An 11738-nucleotide genomic window follows, 5' to 3' on the forward strand; every position below is an offset into this window, starting at 1 on the left:
GGTAGCCAGGCAGGTACTGTAGTGCTGGGGGTGGGAAGTGGGGCTGCTGAGGAGAAGGCGGGTGGAGAAATGGCTGCTGCACTGAGTCACCTACTTCCACGGAAGCAGCTACAATACGGAACAGGAAACTCTTTACAAACATGTGCAGAAAGTGCCTGCCAACAGAGGTTCTGTAACAGGACTAAAAGGGAAAGCAGTTACGGTTCAATGGCCTCTGTGCACCAAGAGGGTGTTTTTCTGATGAGGAGAACTAGCTGTGATGTAGGGTTAGAAAGGGTGGGTGGTGCCAGAGGGGTGAGCGTGCGATGAAGGCACTGAGCCAGTCCCTGCCTAGAGCAGCTTCTTATAGCCTCAAAGAAAAACAGTGAGTCAACAGGTGAAATAGCCTAACTGAGGGCAACAAATGTGTTCACTGGATGCTGGCGCTGAGCATTTGTGACTGTCATCCCATGGCACCCTTCCAACAGTCCAGGAAGGGGGCCTGTCATCTCCTTTCACAGGCAAAGAAAGCGAGAGGTGTGTCCAAGGGGTGACCAACTCAAGGAATCAGTCACTTGTTTGTCTAACATCAAATAGAGGCAAGAAATCGGAAGAAAACGTCCCCCCATCTCAAAAATAAAAAGGCACAGCGGAGCCAAGCAGAGGGAGAACAGACCAGGGAAAGAAAAGATCAGCGGGACAGAGCACAAGGACCCAGAGTTCCCTGGTCTCGACCCAATAGCTCTTTCCTGGACCAGGAGAACTGGGAAGGGAGGTAACCAGGCAACCCTAAAACCAGACTCAAAGGCCAGCCCATCTGCTTATCTGAATAGAAATTAAAAAAAAAACAAAAACAAAACAAAACAAAAGAAAATGAACACAATTTCTTTAGAACTCAGAGCACCCATGTCCCTGGCTAGCCCCACTATGAATCTTCCAAAATGTTTGCAGCATTTTCATTTCCTCTGTAGTAACCACTGTGGTTCCTTGGAGACGCAGCTGCGGGGGAGACTGAGCCCCTTGATGTAGAGTAAGTACTTCGAAAGCAGTCACTTTCCTCTGGGATCACCTAGCCAGAAGCAGCTTCCAGCACCCGCTAATTTTAAGAGTCATTTCTGCTTCTAAAAAAGAGAAAACTCCCAGGCACTTCCCTGACAGGTTACAGCATTAGTGAATGAAAACACACACAAAAAATAAATAAATAAAAAGGGTGGGGGGGAGAAAAACCCAATTCAAAGGATGATAATGCACTAGCCCTGGTTCAAGGCAATTCCTGCAAAAGACACTGCCTGGTGCTGCTTCAGGCCCCACAACAGGACAGCAGAACAGTGAGGCCTGTGGGGGTTTCACCGGCAGATTTTCAGAAGATCACCAGGCCTTTCTCTTTGGTCCACTGTCATCTGCTGAAACCTGTCACACACAAGCTCCACTGACAGACAGGTAATGGCTGCACTTGACATGCACTGGCTGGGAAGGGAACCCAGGTCTCTGCATGGGTGAAAAGTCTACCACAGACAGCCACTGTCCTCTCATGAATGTGACAGGAACCTGGGGATAGATACTGAAGTGGTCCAAAACAAAGCAGGCGTTTACACACCTCAGAATGGAGAGTCCAATCCTATCTTATCTGTTGAAATGGGGCTCACATTCATTGAAATAACTACTGGGAACCATTTGGCAATGTGTCAAAAGGCTCAGACCCAGCAACTTCCCTTATAGGATCCCTTCCTAACATGGTCATCAGAATGTAGAGCAGAGCAACGGTGTACCACAAGTAAACTTAAGAAAGACACCAACATCCATTAGGATATGAGTACTCAGTAAGTGGAACACTATGCAGCCACCAAACCTGAGGATAAAAGCTAATGATACTAGGGGAAAACCCTTATACTCAAAAGGTGAGAAAAGGCACAGTATAAAACTGTACATACATCTTTTTAAAGAATGGCTTCTTTAAACCATAATAAATATATCCGATGAGGCAGTTCTACTCTGTCCTTTAGAGTCACTGTGAGTTGGGATTAACTTGTCAGCACCATGTTTGTTTTGAGGAGTGCTGGTATAACAGTGGTTAAAGCACACAGCTGCCAACCAAATGATCAGAGTTCAACCCACCAGGAGCTCCAGGTGAGAAAGATGGGACACCAGCCTACTTACACAGAGAGTTCCAACCTTGGAAGCCCAATGAGCCAGTTCTACTCTATCCTATCGGGTCACTAGGAGTCAGAATTGACTCAATGTCAGTGTTTGGTTTGGGCTTTATTAATACTATGTAATACACAGAAAAAAATTTTCATCCTTGTTCATGCTAGTTAATACTATTGTTGTTAAGTGCCACCGAATCCGTTCCAACTCACAGAGACCCTGATTAGAGTTTCTGAGAATGGATGGTTTTGAACCACCAGCCTTGGGGTTAGCAGTCTAGGACTTATCTTACAGTGTCAAACCAGGACCCCTTAGTAGTGTCACCTAATAAAACAGTAGAGAAAGTCTTTCAGAGTAGGCTACTATGTAAGTGGAAGTCTTCTATGAGAAAGAGTAACATTATCTAACCAAAGACATCCATCAGGACACCAGACCTCAAAGCTGCTGCCCTAGTTCACTTTGCCAGAGAGCAGTTAGGCTTGTCTTCAGTTAATGGCACCCAGAGCAATCAAAGAGGCCAGACACCTGTTCAACTTCAAAGCCAGAGGCCAGAAACTTGAGGAAACTTCTTCATCCTAAGCCATGTACACATTTTAAAAAACGATGTTGGCCCAGAAGACCAAAACACCCTTTCCACTTTGAAATTCTGTGATTTCTAAGCATTCCCTGTCTGCTTTACTAAATCGTCTTGTTCATGGATATTGTTGTTGAGTGTCATTAAGTCAGTTCTGACTCACAGCAATTCTGTATAGGGTTTCCAGGGAATGATTAGCAGTCCAGTGCTGATTTTACAGTGCCACACTAGGGCCAAGGATGTTGCTGTTGTTAAATGCCGTCAAGTCGGTTCTGATCCATAGCAACCCTGCATATGGTTTCCAAGGAACACTGGTGAGCTTGAACCACCCACCTTGTGATTCAAACCGACTTTGCAGCCCAGCACATTAGCCCGCAGCACCTCCTGTTCAAGGATAGCAGTAATGAAATCCTGCAAAAAAACCCCTACATTTCCTGCAAAAACGGCATGGACTTGAGTAGAAAACCATTTCAGCTCCAGTACTATAGTCAGGTAGCTGCACAGAGACAGGTCTGGGGCTAATCACCCGCCCTCACCTGGCTCCAGTATTCTGTCACACCTGTAACAATGACCAATTTTCAAGTTCCAGTCCATGTGACCTTCTGAGCTTCTGCACAGACGGCTGGTCTAGCACCAAGCTTTCTGAAGGACAAGTAGAAGCAGGCAATATGGCAGCGTCAAAAGGGCAGTCAATGTTGTTGTTAAGTGCCCTTGAGTCGGTTCCTACCCATGGCAACCCTGTACAGAGTTTCTGAGGAGCGGCTGGTGAGACTGAACCTCAACCTTGGTTCAAACCAACTCTGCAGTCCAGTGCATTAACCCACAGCACCGCACCAGTCTGTTTTATCACCAACACATGTGCAAATGTTACATTTTTCTCTAGATTTTTGTGAGTATTTAAGTATAAAAGGATTAACATATCATTTAAACTGAGCGGGCCAATCCCCTCCCCCTCCACACATACACAGTCTTAAAAAAAAAAAAACCCAACTCTGAGCAAAACGGATACTCCAGGAAGATCACCATATTTGTCTTGGGACATCAGTTCTCTGATCCCGCTCCGTCCTGTACACCTCAGAGTGCCAATTTCTTAACAGTCAGGGAATTTCTTCCCTGCTATGCTTTTCCTGGAGTCCTGGTGTGGAGCTGTGGGCTAATGTGTCAGACTGCAAAGTCGTTCAAGGTCAGGGGGTCAAACCCACCCGTTGCTCCTCGGAAACGTATACAGGATCACTGTGAGTTGGAACTGACTCGACAGCACTTTATCAACAACAACAACAACAAACTTTTCCTGAAATAAGGCATGTATAAATTCCTATCACAATGCTGGACTCATGACAGATGATCAGAAGGTATCAGTTCCATGTGACTCTAACAGACCTCAACATGCCTTTGAGCACACACGGCAGTGTCCTGAGCTGGAGGAGCAAGCCATCTATATTGGATTGAGGCTGCTGCGGGCAGTACAGTTCCTAATCTCTCAAGTTTCTTGTGGGCAAAAATATGAGGTAGGGAAAAGGCAAGAGAAGCAGTAAGTAAAATGAACCACACCAAAAATGTCAATAAAATACATCAAAAAGGAATACTGAGTAGGTAGCTATAAATGCATAAATGGATTTTTATCTAAGAGATCAACATTCATACTCAAGTTTGTAACAAGAAAAAAATCTCTCCCTGCAGATGAATTTTACGCCACCTGTGGTAATGAATGGAAATGCTCTAAGTAACCATGATGTAGTCTTTGTCATAGAAGCAAATCAACTGTGGAGTTACTGCACTCAGCTGAAGTCCCAAGGAGCTCTGGTAGCATAGTGGTTATGAATCGGGCTGCGAACCTTAAGGTCAGCAGTTCGAAATTACCAGCTGTTCCATGGGAGAGAGATGAGGCTTTTCTGCTCCCGTAAAGATTTACAGCCTCGGGAAGCCTGTACAGGGTCACTATAAATCGGAACTGACTCCAGAGCACATAACAACAACAACATACTTCAAGCTAGAGGGAGGACTTCAACTAACTAAAGGCAGAACTGGGAACAAGGAATTGGGTGGTGGTGTTAGCTGCAAGAGAGTCAGCCTGTGGCTCATGTGACCCATGCTCAATGGGACTGGACTGCTGAGTCACAGGGTTTTCACTGGCAGACAATCAGAAGCAGAACACCAGGCTTTTGTCCGTAAACTCCATGAAACCTGTCTAGCATCATAACAAGGTACAAGCAAGTCTCTTCCTCCTCCTTGGCAGGTGGTGGCGGTGCATGAGGTGGACTGACTAGGCGCTGAACACGGTCTCCTGCTGTTAAGGTGAAAATTCTATCATGAGCCACGACCACTCTCAGAGACTGTTACTGTCAGGTGCCCTGGAGTCAGTTCCGACCTATAGGGACCCTGTACAGGGCTTCTGAGGAGCGGCTGGTAGGTCTGAAACACTGACCTTGGGGCTACCAATCCAGTGCCTATCCTACAACACCACACCAGGAATTAATTGTTGTTGTTAAGTGCCTTCGAGTTAGTTCTGACTCATAGAGACCCTGTATAGGGTTTCCGAGGAACAGCTAGTGATTTTGAACCACCAACCTTGCAGTTCAAACCGACCTTGTAGTCCAGCATATCAACCCATAATGACCACCAAGACAAAGTGTTACTGGCCTTTCTAGAAACCATTTGTTCTATACTTAATGATGCACAATCAATTTTTAAAATGCTACTGGATGCAATTCAACAAATATTTATTGGGTGTTTATTACAGAAAATCCTCATGCTGGGGTTTTTAAAGAATGTACATAGCATAAAAGTAAAGCGTGCACAACTCTGTTAAGTGAGTTTACAACCTGGCAGTATAACTCCAAGAAAGGGCAGAATGTGATAACAGCAAAAAGAGAGATACAGAGACCTGTGGAGCAGAAAGAGGAAAAGGGTCATTTCTAGATGAGGGAAATCTGGGAATGAAACACGATTTTGGTGCACTTAACAACAAGGACTGCTGGTGTGGCGCTATAGGATCAGCACTGGACTATTAACAACAAGGTCAGTGGTTCAAATCCACCAGCTACTCCTTGGAAACCCTATACAGGGTCCCTATGGATCAGAACCGACTCAATGGCACATAAAAAGAACATGAGTCAGAACCAACTCAAAGTCACTCAACAACAACAAAGCTGGTCTAATTCTGGCTGCTTTGCTCTACAGAGGAGGAAAGTGAGGCACAGTGGTAAAGGAGGTGAAATGACAGGGGAAATGTTTGGATGGAGCAAGGGTAACTTACAACCAGGAGTGGCTGCACTTGGGCTGGATGACTCCATGTGGTCAAGGGTAATTAGTTACATTTTAGGAGTCCTGCTGTGGTGCTCTGGGTTAACACCGCTGCACTGCTAAGTCGTTTGAGCCGCAAGGTTGGCAGTTCAAGCTCATCAGCTGCTCCTCAGAAACCCTATACTGGGTGGCTATGGGTCAGAATTGACTGGATGGAAATTAACAACAACATGAGTTTATAAAATCAAATAAATCTGAGCTCTCCAATTTTATGTATTCATGTATGCTGCTGTTGTTACAGCAGTCTGACTCATGGAGGCCCTGTATAGGGTTTCCAAGGCTGTAAATCTTTTGTGGGAGCACAAACCCTAATTTTTCTCCAGAGGAGAGTCATTCACAGTCCAGTGTTTATTCTATAGAACCACTGCACCACCACCCCTGCCCCCATGGATAAATGTATAAGGGCGTTGAAATTTTCAGGGAACTTCCAAATTTGTTTTATGCAGATATTTACATTCATAATACCTGCATGCTAACAACTCGTTTTTTTTCAAGTAACCCTTTTGAAAAACAAGAAGTCCGCCCCTGCCTCAGCTTGTGGAAGCAGAATGTGGGCCCGCAGGAGAGCCCCGTGCTCGGCAAAAACCAAGCCGATGCAACAGTACAGCTGAGACCACAAACCTTCAAATGCCAGAGCCCAGGAGTGGTCACTCACACACAGCAGAGGTGGGATGACCAAAAGCACCTGAAGGTTCTAAAGTTCCCAACGCAGCAGTTATCATTTACTGAGTACCAGAGTTCTATGGTCAAGCTGGGGAGGAGAAGGTGAAGAGCAGTAAGAGTGGCTTCATAGGCGGCTTTCACCTTTCTTCGTGTCAAGACTCAGTAAGTTGACATCTAGCTCTTTCTCGGCAGAAAATCTGGTGGTATCTTTCTAACTGGAAGACTGGTCAAACTGGAGGACTGTTTCTCTTTCAAAGTATCCAAAGGTAAATGTAATACCTGACTTTGGGCAGTCCAGATTTCTACACTGAAGTCAAATTCCCAGAGAGCACAGGAAGAAAGCTGCATCACGCTTCCCCATGACAATTCAGGTAACCACACCACAAGCAAACATGTTAATAAGAGAGATACTGATTTGTATCCTTTATCCCATTTTGCTCACACTATGAGCCAAGAAAAGGATATTTGTTCTTAAATATAAGTGTGCACTAGCTGCTCCTCGGAAACCCTATATAGGGTCTCTATGGGTCGGAATCGACTGGACAGCACTAAACGACAACAACAATACAGCTAAGAAGCACTCAACCTCAAGGTCGGTTTGACCCACAAAGTCAGTGGTTCAAACTCACCAGCTGCTCCTATACAGGGTCACTATGAGTTGGAACAGACTCGATGGCACTTAACAACAACAGTAAGCACTGGACCACAAAGTCGTTAGAATCTCCAAGTCGGCAGTTCAAATTCACCAGCCGCTCCTTGGAAACCCTAGACAGGGCTGGAACTGCAGTTGCCTTGGCAGGGCCAGACCAAATGATTTTGCTGGCCTTATGTGGCCTGAGGGACTGATGGTCCCCACCTCTGCTCTACAGAGTCACTAAGAGTAGAAATCAATTTGTTTTTGGTCCTAAGTAAAGCATATTATGTTGAATTTTCTACTTTGAGCTACATAACAATGTGTTAAAAGTACTATCATTAAGAGCAACCTACAGAATGTAACTAACTTGTCCAGGTAAACCTGGATTAGAGATCCAGGGCTGTGATATCACACCATGTATCCTGTCATTGAGCTGGTGGCCTGCATGGGATTTCCAAGGAGTTGCTGGTGGGTTTGAACCACCTATCTTGAAATGGGCAATCTAGTGCTTATTCTACAGTGCCACATCAGGACTCCATGTATCATGTGCCACCATGAACATTTCTATAAAATGAGGTACTCTGCCATGGGAAATCAAGGAAGGCTTTGAGGAGGTGACATGTGACAAGCTGCAGTGCTGGGGGCAGACTGAGAAGAGCCCCAGCACTTGGTAAGAATATGCTGTTGCAGGCCTCTGGGTTTATCAGGATCATAGTGCTCCTGTACCTACTTGCAAAGCCTGAGAATTCAGCGGCCTGTAAGCTCTCCAGTTTTCTACTTCTCTCCTTTTATTTTATATAACAGTCAATGCTCCATTTAAGATCATGAATTTAAGTACAAAGAAGCTGAAGTGCCTTGAGCAATTTTCCACCCCAAAATAAAATACAGGTTTCAATGCACACAAGAACAGAGGGATCTCTCTGAACAGTAGTCAATGCATACTTTGCTGAGCTCATGTTGCAACAACTTTCATTCTCATCCCTCCTGACAGAGGCTCACTCACACAGCCCAATGGGCATCAAACTGGAGGGCAGCAGAGGGTGGAGAAGAGGCCAGGAACACACGAACACATATGTTCTCAGTGTGAGCGCAGCAGCACAGCCAGGCAGCAAACATGCAGCAGAAACTTGGATAATGCCCACATTTAAAAGCAAAGCATGGACTCTGCATTTCTCCACACCATGTTTCCCAGCTCTGAGCCTTGGAAACGACCCCATACAGGAGACAGAGAGACAGTGAGCGGCCCGCTTCTTGAGGACCCCTTCTCTTCCCAAATCATCTTAACTGAAGCCTTTGACTCTGGCCCTTCGTCCCCAGATCTGTCTCTGTGTCAGAGCAGCATGATTCAGATAAAAGACAGAATGGATGCTCCAGAGAGGCACCAGAGCAGCTGGGGGACCTTTCAAGGGCTGATCAGACGCCGAGAGCCAAGGGATTTGACTTCCGTTTGCTGCTGGGGCATGCTATCTTTCTGTGTAGGTGTCATGGATAACTGTCCCTGCACTGGATCCTGCTAGGTTTGGTCCTCAGGTCTATGACTGTAGCATAGTCTGAGGTCCTGTGCTTCATCTGCCTTCCAGCAGCTTTGCTCAAACCAATGCCTCCCTCCCACTCCGTCCCTCCCAGCTGCTGGCTCCTCCCAGTGTAGCTGCTACTGCTGACTCTTCACAGTGGTGTGCTGTGCTGGTGGGTCACAGGTCGTCCTCTGCAGCTCCAGGATACCAAGGCTCTCCCAGAAGGTCAGCCAACACAGGTGACAATTCATGCGCCTGCTTAATAAGTCTCTGATTCCTGAATGGCACCACTGATTAGAACCGAAATGTACAATAGCAGAGGAATGGCAGCAAAATTGAGATGCATCCACAGAACAAAATGTTAGGCAGCCATTAAAAAATATGGTTTGAGAAACATCATCATAGAAAGCTTGTAAGTCCATCTTCAGTCTATAACTGATTGGAATACTTAAAATGGGGCTAGAACTTGCCCAGTGAAGAAGGCTTCCTGTGGAGCCTTTGAATTGCACAAGACCATGGGTGGAATCCTGATCCCCCATCCAGAATCTTCTGAGGTGGAAAATTTCCATAGAAAAGACAAGCAGACCAGCCTGGAAGAGCTAGAAGCAACAGAAGATACTTCTTGAAAGAAAGACCAGCAGGAAAAATAAAAAACTACTACAGTAGTCTGACTGACTAGTTAGTATAGGAGAAAGCAAGTCGTTTACCCAGGAGCCATCGAGGCAAGTGTCAGGTCTCCTCAGTGCAAATCCCCTTCTAAGACTAAGATTCAAGGGGAATACACGAGCAGGAATGTGGTCTTGCTGCTGAGCAGCTGGTCACTGATAAGGGGAAGTGGGGGAAAAACAGTAATGAAGCTCTGAGCTAAGTCCGACCACATTCAACAGACTCATGTCAACCTGGGTTGAGAAATGGTTGGCCAGCAAGCAGTATGGCGATTGATACCTGGGGGCTCCTGGGCCCAGGGACAGGGACATGGCCACAGAAGACTAGAGTGGAGAGTGAAGCATCCAACTGATATGAAGTGAGAGGAGATGCAGAAGAACACCCATACTTGCAGATAGTACCCAATTGACCTGGCTTCAATGGCTGGATGATCAGAACTCAATTGAAAAAGAGCAAAAAAAAAGAGTAATTCGCTACAATTTGATAAACTTGACCTATACTTATAGATGTAGTAGCTCAAAAAAGGAACGAATCTTTACAGCAAGGATCATTCCCACTCCCTCGGTACAGAGGGTTGACAAGGATTCTCAACTTAGACAATGGCTACCCAAAATGGGGGTGGGAGGTGGGGGTAGTGCTACAAAGGAGCTCTGGTAGCATAGTTAGTGGTTATGAACTGGGCTGCTAACCTCAAGGTCAGCAGTTTGAAACTAACAGCTATTCTGTGTGAGAAAGATGAGGTTTTCTGCTCCCGTAAAGATTTACAGCCTCGGAAACCCTGTACAGTGTAGTTAGGAGTCAGAACCGACTCCATGGCACATAACAACAACAAAATTAAGAAGTGACTGGTTTCCAAGCTTCCAAGAGGGAGCCTAGTTCTAGAAGGTGCGGGGGGTGGGGTGGGGAGGGTAGAGTCTCCACTGAGTGGTTTCCAACCTGTTTAGGCTGGATTGATGAAAGGAGATGGAAAGGAGATGGGGATAAGACACTTGTGGTTCAGTAGTGAATAAATGCTATCAGGACTGACTTTGAGTGATGCAAACATAAAGGTAGCCATTTTGTAACAAAAGGAGGGGAGTGGTTGATTTTTCAGTACATGAGTGGAGGACGCTGGGACCATCGAGGGATAAGAGCAGGGTGTGGGACCCTATCCAGAGAAGCAGTGATACTAGAGATGGAGGCAGAAGACGATGACATGGAGAGATGGAGCGGCTGGGGACTCTGTACTCAGGGAGGGAGAAGGTATATGTGCTGACAGCCGGTGGGCAGGCTTGTGGGGTGTACCCTTTTGGTTGTTTGATGATGCATGGAGAGGGATTGTAATCATTGCAATGAAACGAAATACGATAGGATGAATGTAAAAAGCTGATGTTCTCCCATGTAAACTACCACTCAATTCACAACAAAAACTATATATATATATATATGGTGTGGAAGCATCCATAATAAAAAAAAGAAATCACAGAAAGCGGTTGCTACTACAACTGGTCAACACTGACGGATGGAACACTTGTGCCATGTGTTGGCCATTGTGCTGAACACTGCAATATGTTTTCCATCTGCTGTGTATGATAACCCCCCATTGTAGGTGAGTAAATTACTGGGAGATAAGGAAACAAGAAGGATCCTGAATTAAGTGGTGGTTCACAGAGATTAAAACCAGAACATCCAACCAAAGCCTCTGCTCTTAATCACTGCGCCATGGACCGTGGAGGCCAAGAGCATTAAAAGCAGGGATTTAAACTCTGTATTATTGTTGTAACAATAAACCTACATTAATTTTTGGACTATGGGCAGGAAAAGCAATATATGCAATTATGTCAAAAGAAGCAAAAAGTGTTGAGCATCTGCCTTCTCTGGCAGGCCCTGGGCACATACATATCACACAAAAGTATAGCAACACCTTGACCACACAATACTGCACCAAACAATGTCCATGCAAAATCTTTATTAAGTAGGTATAGCTTCAGTATAGACTTTTGACAGAAGGGAGGCCTTTAAGACTAACTGGAAATCCAGAGCAATACTTCCTTTGGTCTGATCTGAACACTCAGAATATGTCCTTTGCTTGACTTGTTCTCTGAGGATGCCCTGATACTCTCGGAGGCACCTCAGTCCATTTTTTACCAGATGGCAAGTGGCTTTTCCTCATGCTAAACTCGGTATTTAAGGCATGTGATCCCTCCAACAGTCTAAGGCTACTCTTGTCTCCCTCCTACCCCTACACCATTACAGTCTAAGGCTACTCTTGTCTCCCTCC

General features: G+C 45.6%; 1 protein-coding gene across 1 annotated transcript in view; it reads right to left on the reverse strand.

Annotated features, from left to right (window-relative positions):
• The window catches only part of ASAP1 (ArfGAP with SH3 domain, ankyrin repeat and PH domain 1), a 306393-nt gene that overhangs the window by 248128 nt on the left and 46527 nt on the right, over positions 1 to 11738 (reverse strand). The gene's annotated exons all lie outside the window — the stretch shown is intronic.

The sequence above is a fragment of the Chrysochloris asiatica genome, unplaced genomic scaffold, assembly GCF_000296735.1.
Source record: "Chrysochloris asiatica unplaced genomic scaffold, ChrAsi1.0 scaffold00001, whole genome shotgun sequence".
Taxonomy (NCBI): domain Eukaryota; kingdom Metazoa; phylum Chordata; class Mammalia; order Afrosoricida; family Chrysochloridae; genus Chrysochloris; species Chrysochloris asiatica.